At 38.9% G+C, this 14779-nt stretch overlaps 1 protein-coding gene across 1 annotated transcript in view; it reads left to right on the forward strand.

The window, feature by feature from the left end:
• The window catches only part of LOC137792949 (F-box/WD repeat-containing protein 7-like), a 36564-nt gene that overhangs the window by 16249 nt on the left and 5536 nt on the right, over positions 1-14779 (forward strand). The window lies entirely within an intron of this gene.

Genomic DNA, 14779 nt, shown 5'->3' on the forward strand with positions numbered 1-14779 from the left:
TATTTACTGGTAGAATATAAGAATGTGCCCTGCCAAAAGTAAAAGATGTGGGACATGCTCCACATCAAAGTGGGTCATCTTCAGCATTTTGTTTTTGTAAGCCATGTGTTAGCTAATGAAATAGAAACAAGGTGCCACAAAGATCAAGAAGGGCAAGACAATGTTTGCTGTTGTGTTTGTACGGAAAGCCCCACCCTGGGTTTCATTGTCAGCATCTCAGGCAGGATGCAGACCTTTCACACTTGAGCACAAGACACAGTGGAAGTTGTTGGAGTTGTTATGAACAAACAGGAGGCAAATTCACTCAAGAGGCATCCAATATATTGTTGTGTGTTTGTGTGTGTGTGTCAGTGTGTGTCATTTGCCGGTGGGTTTGTAGGAGATGAAAAAGTACTCGTTTGTAATTTTATACTGTTTTGTTTAGACATTGGGAGAGATCATTTGAAACTTTTGGAAATCTTGAATATTGGCAAATTTGTACAGTTAGGAAATGTCTTTTTGGGGAGGGGAGACGGGGGGATGAGAGGGGAGGAGCTGCCGCTATAGCAGCCACTTTGATAATCAATTACTCTAATTAAAAAATACAAACAACTTTATACAACATCAGTTTGCGCTGCTAGCACAGTTAGCTTCTCGCACAATTAGCTTCTGGCACAGTTAGCTGCGAGCTTAGCCATTGGTAGGTTGAACTGTTGAGTGGCAATAGAAATACTTTCAATATGGTCTCAAGCACCTTTTCACATTTTTCGCCTTTTTACGCTTAGCACATGGCCAGAGGGTCAAGTTGCAAACATCGATCATTGTGATGATACATTGAGGTCGTTGCGGGTGTAGTTACGGGGGTCAAAGGCACACAGTTAATGTGTTCATGTATTCAGTTCCCATCGCTGGAAGAAGGATTCTTCCTTTTAAAGCCATGAGTGTGGTGCAAGGTGTGAATTATTCATCCTCTGCACGCGCCTGTGAATTAAAGGTAAAGCGATAGATAGCACATCGGGCCTTGCTTGGCTCGCTGCTGCATTTTTAAAGTGTGGACTGGCACTCGAATGTCAAAATGTAAACACTGTCTTCCCCTAAAACTGTTACCACTGGTCTCAGGGACCGGATAAAGGAAATGTGATATGTGTGTTTAAATAATTCATCACGAGGGTTTGGGATTGAATGTGCAACTTCCCTATGTATGAATGTTCAGTGTCCTCTCCTTGTGCTCGAGAAAATTATGAATCTTTCGGTCTTTTGTGGAAAAAAATAAATGATAAATAGTCTTCTTTATTTATTACATTTATTTTGACAAATGGAACTTGAGGAAAAACAGGAGGTTACATCTGGAAACCAAATCACTTTGATATTTGTTCACTCAATTGAGCATGCTGTTACATTTTCTGGCAGAGACTTTTTTTTTTATTATAGATTGAACATGAAGGAATATAATAAAAATGTCTGCAGAACCCATGTAGGAAGAAGGGCACTGCTGTCATTTCAATGAAAGGTCCTTAAATAAAAATTTGAATTTGAAACCGCTTCCTAAGCGGAAAGTAAAAGGTCTGAGATTTCGCCATCCTCTGTGTCGCTCCCTAATCAGTCCCACACCTCTCACCCCCTCATTCTCTGTAAATAATTCAGAACAGCCTTTTGACTGCTCCAGAGAGGAGCGTACACACAATTGATAATGGAGGAAAGCTGCAGGGGACAGTAAAGAAATTGCTGCTGAGGCACATTTCAGAAGTCTAGAAAGTTTAAACAACTTAACGTCAGTATTTGTATCATTTTATTCATATAATTGGACATATTCTCATTAACGTCATGTTTACAATGCACATAACCTCGAGTCCTGATAAGACGTCACTGGATCCAACAGTCTGGAGCAGGTTGAAAGTATATGAGGTGCCGAGTATATGTCTTCTATAAACATCTTTATAATTGTATACTTTAAAGACAGTCATTCTTAAAGTGAGCCGAATGGGGGTCAGCATTTTTAATCAAGCTTCAGACTCACTGAATATGGTTAACCAGGTATGCACTGTTTTGTGGTACCAAATTACTTTCCACTAAGTTGTATGTATTTGTAATGTGATGCTGGATACAGAAGATGAGCAGTAACAGCTTTCAGTTCCAGTTTGCAGCATCATTTCTTTTTTCCTATGATGCCATTTAGGGATTGGAATATATAGCTCGCTGATGTAAGTGGGGATCTAAATATCGTTGTTTTTTATATTTAGGCTGTGTGTTTAATTTTAATATTGTCATTGTTATAGGACAAGATGTGTGTTGATGTGAGCATCTGTGTCATCCTTTTGAGGGGTGTGGTTAGCACTTTCTCAGTCATTCATGCTTTAGGGATCCGGTTGGAAACAGGAAATCCTGCTTTGTCCCTGTGTTTGGGAGACAGGAAATTGTGACTTTACCTCTTTTTTGCTTTGGCGTGGTGCCCAGAGATGATTTCTGATGATGGTCAAATGTATTTTTTGTACATTTTCTGATAAAATATGTATTGTGGCTGGTAATTTTTAGCCGAAATCTACTATCACGATATAGGTAATTTCGTATCAAACTATATATTTTAGGATAATTAAATGCATATTTTGTATGAAATAGTGTCATGGTAAAGTCTATTGTATACTCCTTGTGTGAATTAAATAGCTAACAAATGAAAAGTAGTGAGTATGTTCTCCTGTTTTAATTAAGACATTTAGTGCAAAATCAACTGAACAGTTTCAAGTAAAATTACAGTGAAAGATTTCATATGTACATCGTTTGTTAATCTCATTGAACTGAATAATACTGTTAAGTCCAACGTAAAAACTACTCTTGAATTGATATTCCCTTAAAATATTTCACATATTTTCTGAGAAATTTGTGTTGGGATGTGCTTATTATCAATGTATGACTTCATCTCGACATGATTCAATTGAAAGATGATGCATTGAAATTGAAATATTGCCCAACCCTATTGCGTATCCATGTATTATTACTTTATTTAATCCTATTAAGATAAATGATGGATGATAAGTCCTCGGCCCATCCTTGATTTAACCTTTTGATATTCAACCTTGTAGATAAATTAATTCTGCTCGCAAATGCATGCAGATGCTTTTTAATGGCATCAAGAGCCAAGCAATGATCCACAATCTGACTTTTCTCCACTAGAGTGCAGCCTACTCAGAGAAAATGATCCTCCTGCAAATCACATATCTTGTAATAATGTTGAGAATTTTTTTTGTTTAAAGTGACACGCAGATTTGTGCGGTTTTGAAATTGAATTACTCATATTTTTCTAGCAAACCGTTAAAATGTCCCACTTCGTCAGGGATTTTCCTTTCAATATGTCAAAAATTGGGATCTTCCTGGTAATTGAGGACACAATTTGCGAACTCACTTAAATTTATCAACCACTAATTGCTTTGAAGAGATTAATGGCATCGTTTGCCACTTGATTAATAACCACTGAAGTCATTTGTCTACAAATCGTATAGCTCAGAGCGTGTAGCTCGTCACTTTGATATTCAAATACTAAACATTAGGTCACTGTCGTGTTAATAATTTACCTCTGTGATGTTCTGCTGGCATTAATAGTTCTATTGTTTTGTTTGTGGAGTTTATAGACTCTATAAACATTGGACAGTGGTTACTTACAGCTGTCTACCTCAATGTCTCACTTGTGGCGTCATCAGTTTTCTCCGTGAAGAGCGTTCTGTTGGTTTTCTCGACAAAGAGGATCATAGCTTTTAAATTTTACATCCAGGATATAGAAGCTGGTATATCACATCTATTTTGCAGAGAAGAGTGCTTTACATTGACATCAGGACAATATTAAGAAACTATATGATCTTTACCTCAACTGCACACGTTTAGTTTTTAGGGGGTGGCAATATGAACATGGTATATTATACATTTAAGTATTTTGCCATGATACTTTTTCTCTCTTTTCTTTGCACATATAAATAAATCTACCTACTCGCCAAGAAAACAAATATCACGTCGGACTTTGTGAAACAAGCCAAAACAAAAGAGAGCGATCATCGGTGGAGGTCAAAGTATGTTTCTGTGACCTGGCATATCCCAGTTAGATTTATATAGCGAGGTGTACAGTGTCTTTGGCTCTGCACCGTGTTTCAAAAAACAACACTGGTATCGAAACATCACTATCAATTCATAACAAGGATTTTGGTATCAGAGTTTGTATCAAGAGAAAGAAAAAGTGGAATATGTGAATTTTCTTTTTCTTTTTCTTTTAATGGTTGAAAAGCCATGAACTGTGATCTCAGTAATGAAGAATAATACAAAGAGCCTTCACAAAAGCATAATTCAGGATGAAGTGCAGCAGTTTGAGTCATGCACATTTTTGGGAACATAATTAATGATGTATTGTGGTAGTGCTTCAGTATTTCATACAACCAAAATATACAGTATGTTTGTATGATAAAAAAGGTTTATGGAGTTATTTCCTGCCAGAGGACGTTTACAAGCAGGGACAAAAGGTATGATTACATTGATTTGAGTTCATCAATACTGCTTTTTTAGTTGGGAGAAACACGGCAGCAGAAGATGGTAATGATTCGATTGAGAAAATATTCTTTGAGTACATTATTAAAGGCTTTTTTTGTGCTCCTGAGAGGATCAGCATGCGTGAAATGCGTTTTTTTTTTAGTTATTAAATTTGAAGTACAAAAAGCAGCATTGGCCTTTAGGCTACTGTTTGTTTTTCCACCAATTGTTGAGATGCATGTCTCATAGACTTTATCAAATGTGTTTTCTGGCTTTTTAAGTTTTAAAGTCAGTCTGCAGGTTAAATGAAGTGCAGAGTTATCATCATTTTATTGGCTCTTCAAGCCTATTGTGGAATATTTGTAGATTTGTAATCCAGTCAATAAACAATTTTAGGACCACACAGTCATTACATGGGGATGACAGTGGTATAAGCATTCGATTTATTTTGGAAATTACACTTATTGTAAACTAATGAACAGCTTTGTCCATTGCCTCATTCTCCCCTTCGAGTGCAAGGAACAACACAGATCGTTATAGAGCACATTATTGATCGGAACAGCATTTGTTCAGTTAATGCAGTGCTGGATATTACTTGAGGCACACTGCAAATTGTAGAATTTATACAGGACAAGTAATACAGCGATATTCATTCCATGTGAGATGCCAGTCAAGCTGGCCCGCTGGGATTCGATTCTCCCCCATTCGTGCTTCATGTAACCTTCGAGTCATTATGTCTTCCTCTGAAACCCTCCGCTATGGTGCAGGGAGTCTCCTCTTTATGGATCAATACAGAAGCAAGCGGTGAGCTGACAGGGTGAAAAGTAATATTTATAAATAATGAGCGTCCCCCCCCCCCACTTTCACCTTTGTCTTTTCAGTCCTGGTCGTCTGGAGCGTTCAGATTTAAGGCAAACACATTTAGTCACTGTTCAGCCGTAATGTTCACAGCTGCATACCTTAAAGGGAAGGCTTGACTTTTGTTAATGCAAACGGCTGATAGCGCTACCTTTTTTTTTCTTTCCAGATGATTAGAGATAGAGGTCTCTGTGTTTGATGTGTTCAATTTATCCCCTGATGCGCTGTTTTGTTCCGAGGAGATGGCAACCTGGTGTTGGAAGAAACCTCTGTTGCAATGATTCATAGTGAGGTGTCACCTTTAGTAGCACTCTCATCAACAGCCCCACGATGTGCCAGTGAGTGAGCGAGGAGATTGCCCAAGTGCTTTATTATTCGCTGTTTCACCACCCTTTAAAAAAAAAAAAAACTTTGTGCACTATTGGCAAGCGATCACATCTGCACACCAAATTATGATGCACACCACCCAAATAAACGGATGTAGCAATAACCGTTCTTGTCATTTTTGCAATATCCAGATGAAAAGATACTAATGGCTGTTGATTTTAGAGTGGGTGTCTCTGCGTCATTTAACCCAGCCAGCCGGTAGGAGAGGACTGAATAACAGGGTGGACAGCCCAGGGCCAGAGTACTGTTGTACCCTTTGTGGATACACACTTCAATTGACACATTAAAGGTGTATTTATGCATGAAGACAATTTAAGAGGTGGCGTATTTTTACATAAACCATATGTAGACATTAATAGACCCAGATTTGCGCTTAGCAGGACAAACTGAGAGAAGTGTCGCAGTGTATAGCTCAACCTCCATTTTAAACTACACATCTGTAAAGTTGTAATGCATTTTACTGCAATGATGGTGACAATCTGTCTAGTGAGAAAACCTAAACACCCAGACATGGTCTCGCAAGGTGAAACAAATACCAGCATAAAAAAGAAAAGAACGGAAGGAGATCTGTTCAATTCTGAGCTGTCAAACGCACAAAACTAGACATCACATGCGCACAAAGTCGCTGAATAGGTTTCTAGCTTGTTGCGTACGGTCGGCTCATTCGGTTGTTTGGAGCAAATTAACCCTGACCACAAAAACCTATCAAGAGTGTTTCAAATTACATTTCGATTGTTGGACTAATTGTTTTGCCTATAAAATGTCTGAATGAATTGAAAAATGTCCATCAAATTATCCAAAACGTTCAAATAGTTTAAAAAGTGTTCACAAAAAAAAGGTGGTTCACCGTCATTCAGTTTGCATGAAACATCGCAGTAGTTCATTGAGTCATAACTTTTAATCTATGAGACATGATGAACTTTTTTAGATTAGATGATTCTTATATTATCTCGGATGTCCATATAAATAAACATCCATAACTTGATTAGAAATAATAGAAAGATCCCCAGTCATGGCAACTTGAAATCAGTTGCTGTCCAGAGTGACGAAAGGGAGGTAACAAAATGCAAAGACTCTACCGAAAAACAACTAAATGCCCAATTATTTGGCTGTCGCCTTCTTGCACCAAAATATTGTTTATTGGCTTTTAAAAACATCCACTTTCGTTTGTCTTCTTATCTGCATGGCCTTTACCATTTTTCATTGTCTTTTGTATTTGTGGCAATAGCAGTTAGTGAATCTGAATGAGCCATTTAATGTTATTATGTGTGTGCTATTAATAGCATGCTGCTGTTGTTCCTTTAACAGAGAACCCTTTTTTTGGGTCGATCTTTGCCTTGCCATTATTACTGCCCCATGCTATCGCTCCCTAAGGCCTCACAGTTTCATTAACTCTGGTAACTATTAGCTACTGTGCTGAACAATGTTAAACATCGCTGATGAGGTGTGCAGTAAATATGCACTCTCCCTAAAGCTGGGCAGACATTGACTCAAGGGAATTGAAAAGGACGCCTATGTATTGCAGATGTTTGCACTGTATTGGCACTAATCACAGACATGCTGACTGCAGATGTATAGAATATTGGCTTTGTCTATTTGCATTATTAGAAGCGTTATAACTGAAATATGAGCAGGAATTAACAGTGTTTATTTTCCACCCTTTATCTGTTGGAGAAACTGTCATTAAAAGAAATGTTCGGCTTTTAAAGTGGTCATTTTTGTGCTCAAATTATTAGAGCAGACATCAGCCACATCTTGATCGCAGTGACAGATTATTACCATAATAATAATCCTGTCCGCCCCATTATTGTCCCTTAAACGCTTCTCCGGACCCCTCCCCCTCTGCGTCTCTGGCTGTATCATGCTCATCGGCTCATCTGGTGCCTGCAAGAGTGGCTTCGGTTTCTTATAATATTCTGCCCACTGCTTCCTCAATTAATGGAACAGCCAGGAGCTCAGATGTCATGGGATGCACTTTTATCGGCAAGTTGGAGGAGCTCAGTCTAAGTGGTTTACCGCTGGAGCTTCAGGGGGAGGGAGTCTGTACAGTGGTGGCAGCAGCGTTGACGGTGATAGCATCCTCATTGCACAGCAGACGAAGGCAGTGGAAAGACCCACATGGAAATCGTTAAGGGCAGGAGCGAGTAGTGGCCCAGACATTGCATTTGGAGTATTATTTGCAGTATCAGTGTTTCATGGATGGGAAAGGGAACTACAGCAGGATTCATGCGTGCTAGAAATAGAAGTAGAGCAGAGGGAGTGGAAGAAGTGGGAAGCAATCACGCGGGAAATGGAGCGACAAACTGTACTTCACAACTCGCGTGCGGTTTACTGTGGATTAATGTGAGCGTCGGCGTCTGTATTATGTTGACTGTAGAAAGATAGTAGACGGATCTCCGTGGCGGAGTACCTGTGGATCAGCTCCATGTGGAATAATTACAGGAAAGGCACCAGCTGTGAGCACAACTGAGAGGTTTCGGCAAGGACCAGGAAGTGGCTGTGGCTTGCAGCTCGTCACTCTTTTCCACGCGTCTTTTTACCCCAGAGCAGCGGGGCCACTAATGAGCAAGTCGATGTGTGGTTGTGGCTGCAGCATCATCTCCTCTTTGATGAAGAGATTGGGCCGCACGGCGTGCTGCTCTGATCTCTTCTCCAGCCATACTTCAGAACAGCTGCATCGACTGGCCACCGGCTGCCCACCTCAACCGAAGGTAACAATGCGTCGGCGCCCACTGACGGAGCCACAGCCTCCCGATCAGTCAGCTGGAGGCTTTTTATGTGTCATCGCCTGTGTGAGATGCAAGAAACGCATGGCTCCAGAAAGCATGTTTACAGAACGCCCAGTGTGTGAAATACAGCGTCCTTGTTTATCTGCCTCGGTTGTCTAAAACAATTTTCCAGGTATAAGAAGTGTGCTTCCAGGGAGAGCAGTGCATTAATTGATTATTTAATGGCACCAAGTGATTTAACTTCTGTCTCGCTGCCTTGACAACAGTGGACTTTCTTTCAGCTGGCAGTATTTAAATGGATGCCTTCAGACTGCCTGTGGTTTACAGGGGGAAAAAAGCTTTTTCTAATGGAACAAATAATAGCCAAACCAGATTGCGTCTAAGTGCTCGTGTGCATGTGCCAGTGTGTGTGCGCGCATGTTTGTGAGACTTTGCTCTAAGACGGACCACTGTCTCACGGCTGTTGCATCTAGGGTTCCCTCTTTCATTCTTTTCTATGCACATGATGGCATTAGTTTTAATAGTTGGCTGGCACTGACTGTCCCTTCTAGAGTCCTTCTGGCAGAAGGCCATCCTCACAGCGAAGATGGATTGTCTTGGTTTCCAAGAAGATTTATGCTCTCTGAGTAATGACAGAAATCCACCAAGGAACATGTTATTGGGCTGTTGTTGCGTGGCAACAATTCAAATGAAGAGATAATGAGTGACTGAGGCGTGGTGCGTATAGACGAGACCGTAATGCCACTTTTATGTTGGAAAGAAGTTATTGTTTTCCCGAGAACGCTTTGTCGCAAAGTGAAGTAATTTGAAGTGTGAAATTCATGTGGCAAAATGTTATCCCTCTATCGAGCAGCTCGGGGATTGAGGTTTCACTTTCCTCCTCTGAGACATCAGAGCACCAACTCTAAATAGAAACATCGATTACATGCTTCGGCATTGAATTGGAGATGCAAAGATTTCAGCAAACACTGAGTATTTATAGAATTTCTAGACTCTTTAAAATGCAATATTTTTTTTTTTTATGGCCAAATTGCAGAATTTGAGGCTTCAAAACAGCGGAAGTCCCGATGACTACGTCCACTTGTATACAGTCTGGTTTGTTCTGAGGCTGTGTTCTAAAGGGGTTACAATACATCACGATATATTGCAATACTGTGAACGAAGCGCTATATTGCGTTTTTTCAATCTAATTTTAGGAAAACTGTCTAAGCACAAAGAACATGCCACAATATGCACAAATAAAGACAAGTTTACTTTTTAAATGCAATCAGGAACATTATGGCACTACTTTTTGTACAATCTGAGCCAAGGAATTTACATTTGCCCAGAATGGTATGAACATATAATAAAAGTACTTGCAGGATTCCTAAAATCAAGCATAACAAATGTAAACACACGCAGACAAACAGACTATATACATCTTTAGCTATTGATTTAAAAATCATTACAGTATCACAGAACATAATATTGTGATACTGAAAAGTATCACTATTCACCTACACCCCTCGTTGGTTCAGTTTGAACCACTGCTATTGGTCTGTTTGAAAAAACCAAGAAGAGCCACAATACATCAGCTAGATCTATATCTGTTACCATGTTTCTTGTGTACAGCCAATATTTCTGTACTCTCTCCCGCTGCTCTATTAAGGTCATATTGTTGAGATTTATTAGGGCCATCTGAGGGTGTTCAGCTCAGTCCTCTTAATTTTCTTCCCCTACTCTCAACAAGGTTCATGTGCTCGGTGTACCCAGCAGGCTTGAATCAATTGAGTGTCTTTTTAAGTCAGTTTCATCTTTTTCAAAGATCATTGTCACACGTTAGGCCCCCCAGGATCTCAGTTCTCAAAATCTAATATCAAACACAGAATCTCCTCATTAACACATCATGAACTTCAACATTTCGAAAAGGCTTTTTTTCATAGATGCCTCATTGTTTCCACATAATCAACCACCATCAGACATCAATAATTCATGAATAAGTGTCAGTAGAACACTGATGGTTTTAGTCTACAATATAACCGCAATCAACGGAATAAGAAGAGAATATTCACACCCCATTAAGCCAGACTTGAATTACAAAGAAACACTTAATGGGAAACAGTTGTTGTGACAGATGTTACATAAAGTGTGTTTTGCGCACACTCTTGTAGAAAGGAGATGTATAATTTTACTTTTAGCATCACTTGTAATGGAACCCGAGTCTCTTCATACAGCTGTCTCCAAACTGTGTCTCTGTTCTCAGGACCTTCAAAACATTGCTTTCTTAACCAGCTTAAATAAAATGGTCATATACTGGACACTACCTAAAGGTGGAGGAATCACAGGACTAATGGGATGCGGTAGTAAGAGTTTGGTTATTTTACTCTGCAGTGAAATAAATGAGCGCCTCACTTCTGTAAACTGGGCCGTTACTATTGTTGGTTTTTGAGCGTTTCAAAAATACGTCAAGGACTTATTGACTGATGGCATTTTTTTTTTTTATCATAAAAGGGTAGGAATATTTTATTTTTTTGTGTTTTGTAAGATTGTTGTGAAATATATGCACTTAATGGGATTTGCAGTTGAAAATATATATATATTTTTGAATTTCTTTGACATCTAACACCTGACACTCGGGAGTGCAAAAGGTTCAGGCTGATTTAAAATGCGTTCACTGATCAGATATTGGTCAGGAAAGGACACCCTTATAAATCATTTTCAAATATTAAAATGATAATGCTAATAAAAGTAGCACTTTAGTAGCACTTAAATGGCACTTATCACATTTTGTAGTTTGGCCTTCTTGAAGAAATTGTACTTTCTTGTTCTAAGTTTGTACTTGTGGTTGAATGCACTTATTGTGAGTCACTTTGGATAAAAGTATCAGTGAAATGAAATGTAATGTATATTGGCATCAAAAGTTGACTTCTGGCCTATAACATCATAAGCCATCACTAAATTACATCTCCGACAGCCTTTTGAGTTGAATTTGAATTAGCAGTGATTTGAGTGATTTTAGCCATTTGAGAAAATATAAAACGACTCTAAATTGTTATTTCTAGCTCATGAACATGGTTTTACTGACTTTTGGTTTTTAGCTTGTCAACAATGGTAGGAATTAAGTTTGGATTGCAGCTGTGTGGCGGGGCAGATCTCCATAGAAAGTTCATGGCTCCCTTTTGACCTCCCCATCACATCATATAGACCAGTCTGTCCACTCAAGAAAAGCTTGTTCTTTCTAAAGTGTCCTATATTGAGTCTTTGCACAAGGCTGAAGAAACGCCTGTGCCACAGCTGTAACTTTATCAGCAAACAGCCGATTTGGCACTGCCGGCTGATGAAATCCCAACCCCTCCATATCGGCAGCTACACCTGGGACTGTCTGGTTGTATGTCGCACTGCCAGACTGCTGGGCGCGCATGATGAAGGCTGGTCTATATACATGTTCTTGCTCTGTCGAACATTTATAATAAATTAAGGAGTACAATTAACAAGATGGACTGCAAACTGCAGCGTATCATTTGCTCCGCTAAGAAGATGATTGGCTGCGTTCTACCAACCCTCAGGACGAATGTTAGTTTGCTTTCATTTAAAATCAAATGTATTATACATACTTGGTATTTTATATATATATTTTTGTAGTTTTCTCCTATTTTGTGGTTCTTAACTTTATTTTTCCTTAGTATGTTTTAACTTTATTATGTTTATCTTAAGTGACCGCCTTTCACGTCACATAGTTTTGAATTCACCGTTGATACCAAAGTTGCCAGTAAACATATTTTTTTATATATAAAAAAAGCTGAATAAGAAATCAAAACAGAGGAATTAGCTTTGTGTGCCATACTTTAAAAATCCCATAACATGAAAAGAAGCGTACCGATCTAATTTCCCCCCCGTTTACTCTCAGTGGCTCTCTATCTTTTGGGCACCTGTGTCACCTGTTTGTGTTAGGAGACACAAATTCACACCTGCTCCCTCCACCTACCCGAAGCTATTTTTGTCCACTACATCGCTCTTGCGTGCACACGTTTCATTCATCAGTCTCTATTCTTAGTCCTGCAACACTAAAGGCCATGCACCAAGTCTTTGTTCACTACAAGTGTTCCTGGAATCTTTGTCTGTGTCCCACCGCGTTATAAGCTTTAACAGAAGAGCAGTTTTATAAGCGTACTTTCTATCCTAATGTGCACAGGAGTGACACAATTGCCACAAATCTGCTTTTGTATCAAATTAAAAGGTGGACAAAAAGTATAAAACAAAGGTGTTTTTGACTAATTGAACAAACAATAAAGCTCTCAGGCAACAAACAAATCAAAACTCTGTTAAATTCGTCCCGTCTCATCAGCAGCACATTTTTACTGTGCGTCACCCTCTATTATTGTTTGCACTACAAACAGCTGTTTTAACGTCAACAACAATAAAGTAATTTCATGCTGTGTTTAGGAAACTAATAACGAAAACCTCGGCCGTTCCGGTAAAAGGCAGGGACAACTTTGGCTATTCATAGCCTTCCTCCTCTGAGCTCCCAGCAATGAACTAGCAGTCCCGAGGGAGGTCCGTGCAATCTGAGATAGGTCTAATGCTTCCCACCACAGAAGCAGGGCCATGCAGCGAAGACGGGGAGAAGCACATAAAGGAACCAGTGGCTTTTTCTTCAAGGTCAAAGCATTTCGTTTTCTCTGAGACGGATCGAGTGTGTTCTCATCTCGCATGTAGTTCATTGAGGAGATTTGGAACTGCAGTCTGCATATCCCATTCTTAATTTGTCACAGTTTTAGATTAGCTAAAAACCTCATTTGGGCTTTGAACATGCTCATTGGTGACTATTTAAAAAGCCACATTTGCTAAGATTATGTACAATTCAGCAGACAAAATTAAACTTGTGTGTCTAAAAGTGAACCTCTGACCTCGTGTGCCCGATAGTGAACCGCCAAAAGTAGCTTGTCTCTAAATTAAATCGAGAGTAAATAGGATATCCTGTAAAGCTTTAAATCAGAAATAATGTTTTAAAGGTTTGCTTGAAAAACTCTGTGCCACATTTCTCTTGTTCACAAAATAAAACGACAGTCTGGAAGCTCTCTTTTGTATTTATTGTGGACTGCTTTGAGAAATGTCACAGCATGAACACCATATGGTTTTGAAACACAATGAACATGATACTGAACGTGTGTGCTCAGCGATAATGTTTTACCTGCTTTGTGATACACTGTAACTATGATGTAGCTAATATGGACGTCCCACACTACTCTAATCAATCCAATAAAGGCTATATGCATAACAATTTAAAAGCATTGCATTCAGAAAGAAATTGCTGCAACCAAGCAGTTTCTTTTCATTTGTGCTCTTTAACAAAATAACAAAGTATGAAATATCAAATATATATTAATGTATGCAAAGTTGGTGCTCTTGCATAAAGAAGCTTCACTTTAGTACTTATTTCTAACTACTTGTCTTGACGCTTCACATGTATTAAGTCATTGTTACTAAAAAGCCATAAGAAGTGCTTTGCATACTACCAACCCACGTCCATTTGGACCTTTCAAATTCAAGAGTCACACCACTTACCTCCATTTCCATAAGTCTTTTTTGCTGCTTAAAAGGTTGAGTCAGTAGAATTAAATGTGTGTATTACATTGATTTGGTTTTTTAGTGTTTGGTCTTGGATTCTGAAACCAAGATAACTCAAACAAAGCAAAGAAAATACACCTTATTTTTTAATTTATTTTTGCAGTTTGTTTATTTTGATTCTGATCAACTAAAAACACTGCACTTGCACTCAAAGGTACTGCCTGTGGGAAAATGGAAATATTATATTTACACATCAACTATCTTTGGACAAGAGGAATAGTTTCTTTGAAAGAAATATTATATAATATCACACTTTTCCACGCCACCATCTCTTTCCTTAGACCGTTAATACAAAAGGAAAGCTCCACAAAATATCCCTGTCTGTAATATTGTAATACTATTTGATTTTTCAAGCTAGTCTGTGACCCTGTGAAGGGGTTGAAGATTTTTGAGGGCGTGATGGAATATAACAAGATGTAATGAACCACTGTTCCCAGTAGAACAACCTTGGCTTCTACAAATGTCGAAATGTATCACACGTTTTTGGGTTAAAGCTTTATTTGGGAAACGACACACAGGAAAGATTTGGTCGTGAGCCACGGAGTGGTAGCTTATGCAGGGTCTGTTTAATCACATTTGCAAAAGTCTTGAGAAAAGTTTGCTGTATGAACATTGTTATAGACTCAAGTGACGGCAGAAAACCTAGAGGCAGGGTATCCAAATGTAGTTTTCATAATCATATGCGCAGTCAGTTGCCCGTAAGCGTGAGGCAA

This window comes from Clinocottus analis, unplaced genomic scaffold (genome assembly GCF_023055335.1).
Source record: "Clinocottus analis isolate CAN_PGR_092001 unplaced genomic scaffold, fCliAna1.0.p SCAF_22, whole genome shotgun sequence".
Lineage (NCBI taxonomy): Eukaryota > Metazoa > Chordata > Actinopteri > Perciformes > Cottidae > Clinocottus > Clinocottus analis.